The following is a 12,707-nucleotide window of genomic DNA, read 5'->3' as shown; positions in this document are numbered from 1 at the left end:
CATTCTAAGAAGGAAGGCATGGTCAGCTGTGGTGAATGCTGATAAGAGGTCTAGTAAGATGGAAAGAGCTGTCCACTAGATTTGATAACATGAATGCTCTTGGTGGTCTTAGAGTGGGCAGTGTCAGCAGAGTGGTGGAACAGTGGGTATAGAGAATAGAAAAGAGTAGATTGAAGAATTAATGTGTAGAGAACACAAAAGTTTGGCTGAGGAAAGGTGTTGAGAGAAAGAGCAATGGCTGGAAAAGAGATAGATTTGTTTTTGCTCTTGTATCAGGGGGGAAATAGAGTAATAGAAGATAGGTACAATGAGGTGTGGGGAAGATAAATGAGTAGAGGGATAGAAAGAGATCCAGAGCTCAAGTGGAGGAAATAGCTTTAATAGCAGAAATTATAACAGGAAAGAAAAAGATGAGTGCTGAAATAAGTAGGGGAAAGAAATGAGTGGTGGCAAAATATGAGATGTCCCACTGGGTGCCTCCCAGCTTATCTCTAAAGAATAAGGCAAAGTCATTCACTGAGGATGGTGATTAGGAGGTAGGGAAAATCAGAGATTTGACAAGAGTGGATACAGTCTTGGGTTATTTTTGCTGGCTCATCCTCCATTCACCTTCCTATTCCTCAGGAAATCACCTTTCCCCATTTGCAATCTATGGTCTAGAGAAGGAACTGACATTTCACTTCCCTCCTTTTCAACCTAGATCCTAAGGTGGGCTTGCCCAGGTCTGCTCAACTGACGCATTCACCACTCTTGCATTATTCATTGTTTCAACCCAGTGAAACCCAACTGCAGAATTTTTAATGAGATCACTGGGAAAGAAGCACACTTTTTCCTTTGGGGCTTCTAACATGGTGGGATGCAAGTCTGACAACCATCTTTATCCCATCTGGGAAGCAAACCTGAGGAACAGAGAACTAAAAAGAGAGAGGAAAAAAGCTAGATACTCCCAGACATCAGTATCTGAGCCAATATCCCTCTCTGCTTAAGAGAATATGCATATATGGTTTGAACTGTTGACATGCGCAAGCAAAGGCATCCCAATTGATATAGGGTGATATTAATTCCTGTGGTGAGTGAGAGAGTACTAGAAAAATGATTGTCAGGCATTGCTGAGGTTCTATTTGGCTTCTGGTTGTCATGAGTTTGTGGTAATATCAGTAACCTTAGGATTCTCACTACATGCTAAGTCATTTCCGTCGTGTCTGTCTCTTTGTGACCCCATGAACTGTGGCCCACCAGGCTCCTCTGTTCATGGGACTCTCCAGGTAAGCATACTGGCATGGGTTGCCATGCCCTCTTTCAGGGCATCTTCCTGATTCAGGGATCAAACTCATACTTTTATGTCTCCTCCATTGGCAGGTAGGTTCTTTACCACTAGCACCATGTGAGAAAGTTAGGATTTCCACTAGATAAATCCAATTTCTTGAAATTTTTTTCATAATACCAACCCATTGATACTTAATACAGTTAGCAATTTGATATAATCATGACTATTATATACTATAAGCTATTTAAAAACAAAAATAATATAAGAGAATGAAAAGGTAAGATTGGGAGAAAATATTTGCACAGACATGTTTGATAAAGGACTGTTAAACAAAATGTTTAAAGAAACACTTTAAAGTCAATAATAAGAAAACAAAAACTCAATTAAAAAATGGGCCAAAGACCTTCACAGAGAAGATATACAGATGAAAAATAAGGTGTTCCACATCATATATCATCAGAGAAATGCAAATTAAAAAACAATGAGATAACACACCTATCAGAATCGTCAAAGTGCAGAACACTGACAACATGAAATGCTAGCAAGGATATGGAGCAACAGAAACTCTCACTCATTGATGGTGGAATGCAAAATGATACAACCACTTTGGAAAACAGTTTGGTGGTTTCTTAAAAAGCTAAACATAGTCTTACCATGAAAGTGAAAGTCACTCAGTCACGTCCAACTCTTTGCAAACCAAAGGACTATATAGTCCATGGAATTCTCCAAGCTGGCCTGGAGTGGGTAGCCTTTCCCTTTTCCAGGGGATCTTCCCAATCCAGGGATCAAACCCAGGTATCCCACATTGCAGGTAGATTCTTTACCAGCTGAGCCACAAGGTAAGCCCAAGAATACTGGAGTGGATAGCCTATCCCTTCTCCAGGGGATCTTCCCAACCCAGGAATCATCTCCTGAATTGCAGGTGGATTCTTTACCAACTGAGCTATCAGGGAAGCACAAGCCTTACCGTATGGTCCACAATCGCATCCTTGGTACTTATCCAAAGGACCTGAAAACTTCTATCTACACTAAAACCTACACAAGAATATTTATATTAGCTTTACTCATGGTTGTCCAAACTTGGAACTGACCAAGATGTCCTTCAGTAGGTGAATAGTTAAATAAACTGTGATACATCCAGACAATGGAATATTATTCAGTGCTAAAAAGGAATGAAAAGACATGTGCTATCAAGCCATGAAAAGACATGTGCGTGTGTGTTCAGTTGTTCAGTCGTGTCCGACTCTTTGCAATCCCATGGACTCCAGGCTCCTCTGTCCATGGTATTCTCCAGGCAAGAATACTGGAGTGAGCTGCCATTTCCTTCTTCAGGGGATCTTTCCTACCCAGAGATCAAACCCGAATCTCCTATGTATCCTGCATTTGCAGGCAGATTCTTAACCCCTAAAATGCATATTGTTAAGTGAAAGAAGTCAATGTGAAAACACTACACTGTATATAGGAAATCACTGAATATTCCTTTTAATTTGCTGTTTAATTTTAACAGCATTTCCCTTGTCTAAAGTTTAAAGAAATTCAACTTAAATGTAAAAAGGATATAATATGAGATCACTCAGTGTCTTAACACCATCTAACTGGCAAAAGGTAAATTAAGGAAATGGTTTTCTTCTACGTTTGTGTCCAACATGAGGGAGAGACTGATATTTGTCTGCAGTTTAACCAAGGGAAAACAATCCCTATAAATTCTATTAAATTATTTAACAGCCACAAACAGATGCGATAATTCATTGTCAGTGAAACAAATCATTTTCTCTCTTCTCTCTCAGTGCCAAGAAAGCAAACATTCACAGGTGCTCCATCAGCATCTTTGCATAAAGACAAACAATACAACTCTTTTATGAATGACAAAGGAAACATACATAAATAGAGTGACAAAATAATGAGTCATTATTCTCCACATATTTGAAGAGGCTTTTTAAAGAACCAATCTGAAGAATACGGGGAAAATTTTACTAGGATTCTAAATGTAAAACTCACTTTATTGAATTGACATTTGTCAAGAAATCATTGGACAGAACTCTATGAGAAAAAGATTTGAAATAGCTTTTTCTGACTTTCTTAATCATGTGGACTGGAAAAGTGATTAGTGTTACCAATCCTGGGTTGAGAATATGCTCAGACTAAAGAAATTTTCTAAACTGAAAAAAGAAGTTTCCTAGAGAACTTTCCTTTTATAAAGGCCTTCTGGCAAGGTGATACCTAAACCAGTCCAGAGAAGACTATCTCAGAAGACGTAAAATTTCTCTCTATACTAGTGTTACATCCTAAAAATTGTCCCTCATTCCTTCAAATGATGAAAGAGTGCTTCTCTCTGTACTAATCTTAGAGGATTTTGAGCATTCCACTAGTCCCACAGTGGCAGGGTATACATAATATATGCATCTGCATTCTTAAAAAAGAAATCTTTGCTGCCTCCCTAGTCTTTTATTTTGCATTTGTAGTTTCTAGTCTTATGTCTTCTCACTGTCACTATGCTGTTTTGCCCCCTGATCTGGGGACTTCTGTGGGGCTCTGTGAATTTTCAATATTCACAGCCATAAGCAAGTCTATCCATCTAACATATGCTACTGGTCATGCCAAATATTCTCCAGGTGGGTAAACTGCTTGGATACAACTGAGTGAGTGAGCATACCATGAGCACAGGTAGACTAGAGCAGAAACAATGTTGCAGTATCTTCTATGTGTCATAGAGAAACTGGTGTTGGTTCCTGGGCCAGAAAGATATCTGCCCAGCCTATTAATGATTCTATCTCCATAATCTCCCCCATGCCACATAGTCCTCCACAGTCATTTGTTCCAACAGTTGACACACCTGAGGACAAATGGGTGCTCTTTTGTCTGCAAAACATAAAGACTTTCATTCAGTCTTTGCTTTAAATTAGTTACAATCTTACAGAAGGAAGTACCATCTTAAATGAGTCACCAGTAATAACACAACTTTGGTGTATTTTGGCAAGACTAAGATAGTACTCTCCTTGTGGGCTAGGAAGCAAATTTTGCTTAAAGTTTCAACCATAAGACTATGAAAGCAATGAGGTTAGTAGGAATCAACATCTTCCTAGATTTGGTAGTCAAAATTATAGTTACAATATTTTAATTGTAGCTATGTCTTAAATTGTGGCTAAGTCATCAAATAGAGAGTTAACACACAGAAAGTTCATTGTTATTTGCACTGTAATATGGACAATATTTATTAACATCCAAAAGAGGATAAAATGGACAAATTTTAAGTTGCAAACTAACCTCTAAATCATTGAATTAAGGAATTCAGTCTCCTGGTTAAAGCAGAAAACTCTAGTCAGGAAATCTAAATTACAAACTAGCTGTAATGAGCTAGAATAACATGAACAAACAAATATAAGGTACTGTAATGGGAGCTCACAAAGATACGGATTTTGTTTTTGTTTTGCTCATTGCTCCATCTTTAGTATCTAATATTATTATAGTAACTTCCTTATTCTCAAGTTTATTGCCTATCTCCCAGAGCTCCCTGAGAGTAGATGTCCCTGGTACCTAGGACCATGCCTGGCATGTTGTAGTCACTCGATAAATACTAAATAAAAGCTTGTAGAAATTCCTTTGTTGTTGTTTAGTTGCTAAGTCATCTCTAACTCTTTTGCGACCCCATGGACTGTAGTCCACCAGGCTCCTCTGTCCATGTGATTTTCCAGGTTAGAATATTTGGGTAGGTTGCCATTTCCTTCTCCAAGGGATCTTCCTGACCCAGGGACCGAACTCACATCTCCTGCATTTGCAGGTGGATTGTTTATCACTGGACCACCAGGGAAGCCATAGCTGTAGGCTATGATTATTATTATTAGCTTACCAGGCATTTTCTATATTGTAGGCACTGTACTAAGGGCCCTGCCTAAGAGGTAGAAGCAAGATCTGAACCCAGGCATTTGACGCCTGGGGTTCTTTCTCTTTAACAGCTATTCCTGGAGTTCAATTCCATGAGACTACTATCTCCATGTAATATATACTTCCTACATGATCATTGAATTTTTGCATTTAAATTGGCTTTTCTTTCACATATTATGAGAAAAAAAAAATACTACTTCATGAGAAACTATGGAACAAAGTGAAAATGAAGTTGTGACTGACTCTTTGCAACCCCATGGACTGTAGCCCACCAGGCTCCTCTGTCCATGGGATTTTCCAGGCAAGAATACTGGAGTGGGTTGCCATTTCCTCCTCCTGGAGATCTTCCCGACCCAGGGATTGAACCCGGCTCTCCGGCATTGTAGGCAGACGCTTTACCACCTGAGTCACCAGAGAAAGCTATGGAACAAAGTACCCATGTTTAATGTGATGACCATATTTCTTTCTTGGGACTCAACTAAATTTACAATTATCACATTAGTCACGTATGTAAGGAGAGCAGGTAGCAGTGATTTTATCCTCAACTGACATGGGAAACAGCTCTCAGATGATTGGTTTCTCCATTTCAACATTATTTGCTTCTCTTCAGTATCTAAACTTACAGAATCTTGGCAGTAATGATTCAGACAAAGCATGCAGATTACTCAATGCTATCAAACTCATGCATCCAAGTGACCTTTCTATTCTCACACAGTTAACAGCTTGTTTTAATAGATTCACTTTGTATTCTTGAGTTGAATTCAGATGATGTGTTTTACTAAGATGTGGCTATTCCAGCCAAGTTATTACTTTGCTGAATGCTCACCCCTCCCTATCTTCTTATCGGCCTATTCTCTTCCTTTTGTTTCTGCCTTCTCCTTCTCAGTTTCCATCTGTATTACATGTTTAAACATGGTAGCTTATACTGCACTTTACAAGCAAAATACATATACATATATTTATGCATAATGTATGCAAAAACTTATTTAAGTATGCACAACAAAATTATAAAAAGAGAAAGAAGAGAATAAAGCTAAGGGCTACTAAAAACTATAAAGAAAGTTTATAAAAACTATAAAGAAGGCTGAGCACTGAAGCACTGATGCTTTCGAATTGTGGTGTTGGAGAAGACTCTTGAGAGTCTCCTTAGAGAGCAAGGAGATCAAACCAGTCAGTCCTAAAGGAAATCAACTCTGAATATTCACTGAAAGGACTGATGCTGAAGCTGAAGCTCCAATACTCTGGCCACATGATGCAAACAGCCAATTCATTGGAAAAGACTTTGATGCTAGGAAAGATTGAAGGCAGGAGGAGAAGGGGGTGACAGAGAATGAGATGGTTAAATAGCACCATCGACTCAATGGACATGAGTGTTAGCAAACTCTAGGAGATGGTGAAGGACAGAGAAACCTGGCACGCTGCAGACCATGGGGTCACAAAGAATTGGACATGACTTAGCAACTTAACAACAACAAAGCTTCCCAGATAAATGGGCTTCCCTGGTAGCTCAGCCGGTAAAGAATCTGTCTACAATGCAGGAGACCCTGGTTCGATTCCTGGGTTGGGATGTTCCCCTGGAGAAGGGATAGGCTACCCACTCCAGCATTCATGGACTTCCCTGGTACCTCAGATGGTAAGGAATCCACCTGCAATGCGGGAGATCTGGGTTCTATCTCTGGGTTGGGAAGATCCCCTGCAGGAGGGCATGGCAACCCACTCCCATATGCTTGCCTGGAGAATCCCCATGGACAGAGGAGCCTGGCAGGCTACAGTCCATAGGGTCACAAAGAGTCAGACACGACTGAGCGACTAAGCATGGCGACTAAGTCGGACAAGACTTAGCAACTGAACAACAACAAAGCTTCCCAGATAACAAATAGGATTATAACCCAGATGTATCTGGTTTCAAATTTGCATTCTTTCTACTACATACTTGGTTCCCAAAGTATGGTGCTTGCCCTTACCTTAGTTGTTCAAAGTTAGTACATTTTTCTGTTGTGAAGACATGAATAGACAGACCATCAAAGGCTTTACTTCTATGCATTTTTTTTTTTAGTTGGGGGCTAATTACTTTACAATATTGTAGTAGTTTTTGCCATACATTGACATGAATCAGCCATGGGTTTATATGTGTTCCCCTTCCTGGACCCCCCTCCCACTTCCCTCCCCATCCCATCCCTCTGGGTCATCCCATTGCCCCAATCCTGAGCATTTGTCTCATGCATCGAACATGGAATGGTGTTCTGTTTCACATATGATAATATACATGTTTCAATGCTATTCTCCCAGAACGTCCCACCCTCACCTTCTCCCTCAGAGTCCATAAGACTGTTCTATGCATCTGTGTCTCTTATTCTGTCTTGCATATAGGGTTATCATTACCATCTTTCAAATTCCATATATATGCATTAGTATACTATATTTTACTGGAAAGGTAACTTCTGATTTCTTTACTTTTAAGGAAACAGAGGTGAGAAAAGCTGACTAATGGTCTTTTTTTAAAGGACTCAAATCCAGTAGGATATTAGAAGCATGTGAGCTGTGAGCTATCAGCTGCAAATCACTCCTGCACTGGGAGAGAGCACATCTGTACATGGAGAGGGCACATCTCCTGCTGGTAACGTTACATGTAGCCAGACACCCTTGCCCAGTCCTGCTAAACTGACACTTCCACATATTGGGGTTAACATGGCCCAAACCATTTCTACAGATTATGACAGACCACAGCTCCCCTGACCATACACATTTCTGGAGCTCTTGCAACATGAACGCCCTTACACATCCTTTTCTCCTGCCTGAGTTTTATCTATCGTGGAAGGTCTCTGCATGCAAAACATACAATTCAGAACTAGTCCCAATTTCCTCCAAAATCACACATAAATAAACTTTGTGACTTACTTCAGATTCTGAGTGTATGTGTCCTGGGTCAAAAAGGCGAGGATAGACACTGATAGACATTTCACTGGCTCCAACCCCGTTCTCCATGTCCTCTCTCGATGTTTCCTCTCTCAAAGCTAAAACTGCTTTCTTCCAACTATGTACCCAGGCCCTTTGGGTCTTTTCTTTTTCTGGTAAGCAAACTACAACTTTCTTCCCAAACACAATGCCTTGCTTTGGTAAAAGAACATATAACTGTCAGACATGGTTAATCTAAAGACGCTTCCCACCTCATGATATGTAAAACATACAAGTAAAAATCAATTTTACTGGTATTATACACAAAACAAACAGCTAGGTTTCCAGAAAAAAATCTTGATTCTTCATACATTCTTTTTAACAAATGAGATTTGAGATTTGTTAAATACAAACTTCTGGTTTTCTTTTCACACATTCTGACTTTTCATACATATCAATTCTCAACAGAAAAAAATTTTTATTGGGCTACCTTGTCCATTTTCTTAGTTAATATATTCAAAAGAGAGACCTTGCTGTGCCCAAAAGGCTTAAAGCTGGTCTCAGGTTTGAGTTGGCTAAATTAAGGTAAGTGTGGGGGACAGCATTCCAAACTGGAGACCTGCTTATCCAAAAGGGAGAAATGCTATTGAGATTGTTCGGGAGTAGTAATTGTAAGAACTGTGCTAGAGCTCACAATTGGTGTTGGAGGTTACAGGTGATGAAATGTACATATTAATATACTCAGGATTCTGTTATGTTAGTCCTCAAAAATCTTCAAGGAAAAGATTTCTTAAAAGTCATGTCCTGCTCTATCATCTGTTTTTGCATGAGTATGTAATTCGTATGATTTTAATCCTGTCTTTAGTTAGCCTGATAGAAGGAAGAAAGTTACTAGAATGAAACAAAATGGAATAAGCAAAATAAAGCAATCACATGTCTCAGCCATTATATTTGTCAACTAAAAAATATAGTCACAACCTGAAAGTACAGAGTTATTTTATTTGGTGGGACTCCGAGTTTAGGACTCTGAGCCCAGGAAAGCATCTCCGTAGCTCTGAGAAAACTGTTCCAAGGAGGCAGAAAACTGTTCCAAGAGCTTCTGTATACAGTAGGGTACCCTACTGTATACAGAAGCTCATCTCCATATACAAGTTTGCAACCAAGGGAGCAGGCAGTCTGAACATCAAAGATCAGCTATCAAGTTAAAGGAATTTAGCGTTCTATGTATGGGAAGATGCAAGTCTCTGGGCTCACTGAATTTATTCCTTTCATATGCACCTCAGCTATCTGGGCCAATCTTGTTTCCTTGTTCACCTTGCTTCTTGCATTTCCCTGGCTCCTCAGCAATCACTGTGGGGGGTGGCAGCAGCCACTGGATCACAGTATTGGGAGCCCTCATTCACAGTTGGAGGCCAGGAATCGCTGATGGCTGTGACATTTCTTATTTATTAAGATGCAGGAGATATTTTCATTTTACATACTAAAATTAAAGAGAATAGAGAATTTTTTTTAAGTGAGCCATACAAAATATATATTGGGGAAGTAAAACAACCATCTTTCAGATTGTTAGGACATCTGATACAGAAATGTAGACCATCCGCTTATACAGAGTATAATTAAGATATTTAATTTTTAATATTTTAAACTATTTCCTTAAAATAATTTGTTCAATGCTTTAAAGAAGCCAGTTTGGTAACTGAATGTGCTTAAGCTTACAAAATGGTTCGTTTTATTTCTGAAGTGCTCCCTTGTGGTTTGACTACAAGATTATATTGCTTAAATGTGTCAGAACTCATATGGTAAAATGAGTGCTTCCTCCTTCACAGTAGATAGCTTGAGAAGGAATATACTTAATTCAGGATGCAGTCTCTGCTTAAAGGCATTTTTTAATTAATAGTAAAACAAAATTTCTGTTACAGGAAAACAATGTCAAACTATGGAAAGGCATAGAAAAGAAAGTAAAATTCAATGAATATCACAAATTATAAAGATACCACTATTAATATTTTAGCAACTATCTTTCTAGACACATATTTATGCAAACATGTAAACAAAAAAATCACAAAAATGCCACCCTACTATATATGTGGTTTCATTACCATTTCTTTTTCCACAACATATCATAAAAATCGTTCAAAATAAGCAGTTTTTTAAATCACATAATATTTATTTAAATATCTCTTTGACAGGTATTTTGGGGGCTTTTTTCCTTGATTTTTCATGATTATGACTAACACTGCAACAAGCTCAATGCATCTTCAGAACAGCATTTCAGAATTCTTGTCATATGCAAATATATATCCTCAGTGTAAAGAAACTTCACTGTGCTGAGCACCGTTTTCCTTGGAAATGTCCAAGTCTTTCAAAGCCAGCTCTGGTTAATAAAAGTAGCACTATTTCTGATTACACCGGCTGTGACTGATGGAGGAAACTCCGTGGAGTTCCATCCATCATGTGCTTCTTGGGAGGCAGCACAATAGAGAGAAACAGGAATAGACTTTGAGCCAGGCAGAGCTATTTTTTTTGTTTGATAAGTAACTTTTATTGAAGTATAGCATATACACAGAAAAGTGCACAAGTTCTAAATATACATCTTGATGGATTTTCACAAAATACACTATGCAGTCAAAACCGTTATTTTCTTCTCCTTTTAGAACTGCTTTTCTATTCACTGCGTAATCTTGAAGAAATCATCTGAGCCTAAATGGGGCATGATAATACCTGCCTTAAAGATACACTGAGAGGACTAAATGCATACAAATGTATACTAGGCTAAATGTATACAAAGCTTCCAGTACTCAGTAAATAAATGACAGTTTCCTCCCCATATCTCCCCAAGCTAGGAAGCGCTTTTGTTCCAGCCATATTCCTAATCAGCTCCTTCTCTCCTTTAACCTAAAACCATCAAAAGCCTGGAACACCTTGCTCTCCTGACTGCTTGAATTACAAGTCTCTCCATTGCAGAATGAGTTCTTAATTATGTTCGTGAGGAATACAATCACATCAAGGATCCTAATTTAGCACCACAAGGTATTAACCAGTAGGAGATAAAGAAGCTCATCTCCATTAAGGAAAGTAGTTGTTAGAATGACTCACAAGTTTAATTCTGCTACTTGCTAAGCATTATTAAAAATATAAAGAAAAGCAAAGCACCCTGGGTTTCATCAAGGCACCCACAGAAGCCAGATACAGCCTTACTCAGCAGATCTGAGTGTGTCACATTCTCAAGCACAGAATCCTGTTTTATTCAAAAAGTCAAAATCAAGGATAGTGGGTAGCAATGAATGAAACTGAGCTTATTTTTGCCATTGCTGCTAAAGCCATCCAAGGGTTGAATGCAGTGTCCTCAAGTCCAAATGAGAGCAACATCCAACAATTCCACCATTCTATCTTATCTGTGAGGCCTCAAACATCACTCCGGAGAAGGCAGTGGCACCCCACTCCAGTACTCTTGCCTGGAAAATCCCATGCATGGAGGAGCCTGGTAGGCTGCAGTCCATGGGGTCGCTAAGAGTCGGACACGACTGAGTTGACTTCACTTTCACTTTTCACTTTCAAGCATCGGAGAAGGAAATGGCAACCCACTCCAGTATTCTTGCCTGGAGAAGCCCAGGGACGGGGGAGCCTGGTGGGCTGCCGTCTATGGGGTCGCACAGGGTTGGACACGACTGAAGCAACTTAGCAGTAGCAGTCAACCATCACTCAGGGGCTGCTCTGTGATGATGACATTTAGTAATGCAGAAAGCAGACGGTCAAATGCTAATAGTCACAAAAGCAAACAGACAGTATAAAAGCTTTAAAAAAAAAAAAACAGCTACTAAGGCTTGAAACTTACTATGCGCCAGGCTCTCTGTCATGTAAGTTCTTTACACACTATCACTTTATTTCTCCCTCATAGCAGGTCTTTGCGGAGCTTTCCTTATCTCTGTTTTGCAGGTGGAAAAATGGAGGCTTAGACAGATGAAGTTACCTGTCCAAGATCACCCAGCAGAGATGACAGGAGATCAAGCCAAGGCCAAGCAGAGACTATTGAGCATTTAAGCCTAGGTCTGTTGGACTCCAAAGTGTTTGTCTCTAAAAGCCAAATGGCCAAAAAAGTTGCCTTTGTCCACCTTGGTTTTTCATACAAAGTGTTACACTCTTTGCCTGATGTCTACATCAATTTTTTAAAAAATGAATCCATCCCTTTGGGGTGGGAAAACACTTTGATTTTGTAAGGGTAGGAAAAACTGCCTTAACCCAAAGACTTCTTTGATGAAAAGTTTTGTTGCTAGAATTTTTCTAGTTATTTTGTTTTTAATTAGTAATGAGATAAACAACATGAAGACAGGGAAAAGTTATTGAAATATTGCCTGTAATAATTTTCTCCATTTCTTTGAACACTTTTAATTTCAAAATTTCAGCAGAGACATCTTAGTGTAACTATCACTCCATCTGAAGCCAAAAAGTGGTGGAAATTTCATATGGAAATTTTAATAGTCCCTTTCTCTCCAAAGCCAATTATTTTTCTTTCCTACTTGGAATTAGCCCATCCCATTTGACTTCTAGCCATGAGCTTGGAGGTTGGTTGGAAAGCTTACAGCATGTCATGAGCAGAGGCTGACAGCATGTCAGGTTCCATTGTGTTTGTGTGACTGCTGATCACAGTAATGAAACAAGGATT

At 39.2% G+C, this 12,707-nt stretch overlaps 1 protein-coding gene and 1 long non-coding RNA gene across 12 annotated transcripts in view; one reads left to right on the top strand and one right to left on the bottom strand.

The window, feature by feature from the left end:
* The window catches only part of PLCL1 (phospholipase C like 1 (inactive)), a 357,116-nt gene that overhangs the window by 98,854 nt on the left and 245,555 nt on the right, over positions 1–12,707 (bottom strand). The gene's annotated exons all lie outside the window — the stretch shown is intronic.
* Positions 2–12,187, top strand: LOC145542560 (uncharacterized). The gene is made up of 3 exons (XR_014079939.1): positions 2–536; positions 1,240–1,265; positions 11,981–12,187. It is a non-coding gene; the product is annotated as an uncharacterized LOC145542560 (long non-coding RNA).

Source organism: Giraffa tippelskirchi, chromosome 3, assembly GCF_054371585.1.
Source record: "Giraffa tippelskirchi isolate mGirTip1 chromosome 3, T2T-mGirTip1v1.2.pri, whole genome shotgun sequence".
NCBI classification, from domain to species: Eukaryota; Metazoa; Chordata; class Mammalia; order Artiodactyla; family Giraffidae; genus Giraffa; species Giraffa tippelskirchi.
The sequence above is the reverse complement of the archived record's forward strand: the minus strand, read 5'-3'. Positions and strand labels throughout refer to the sequence as shown.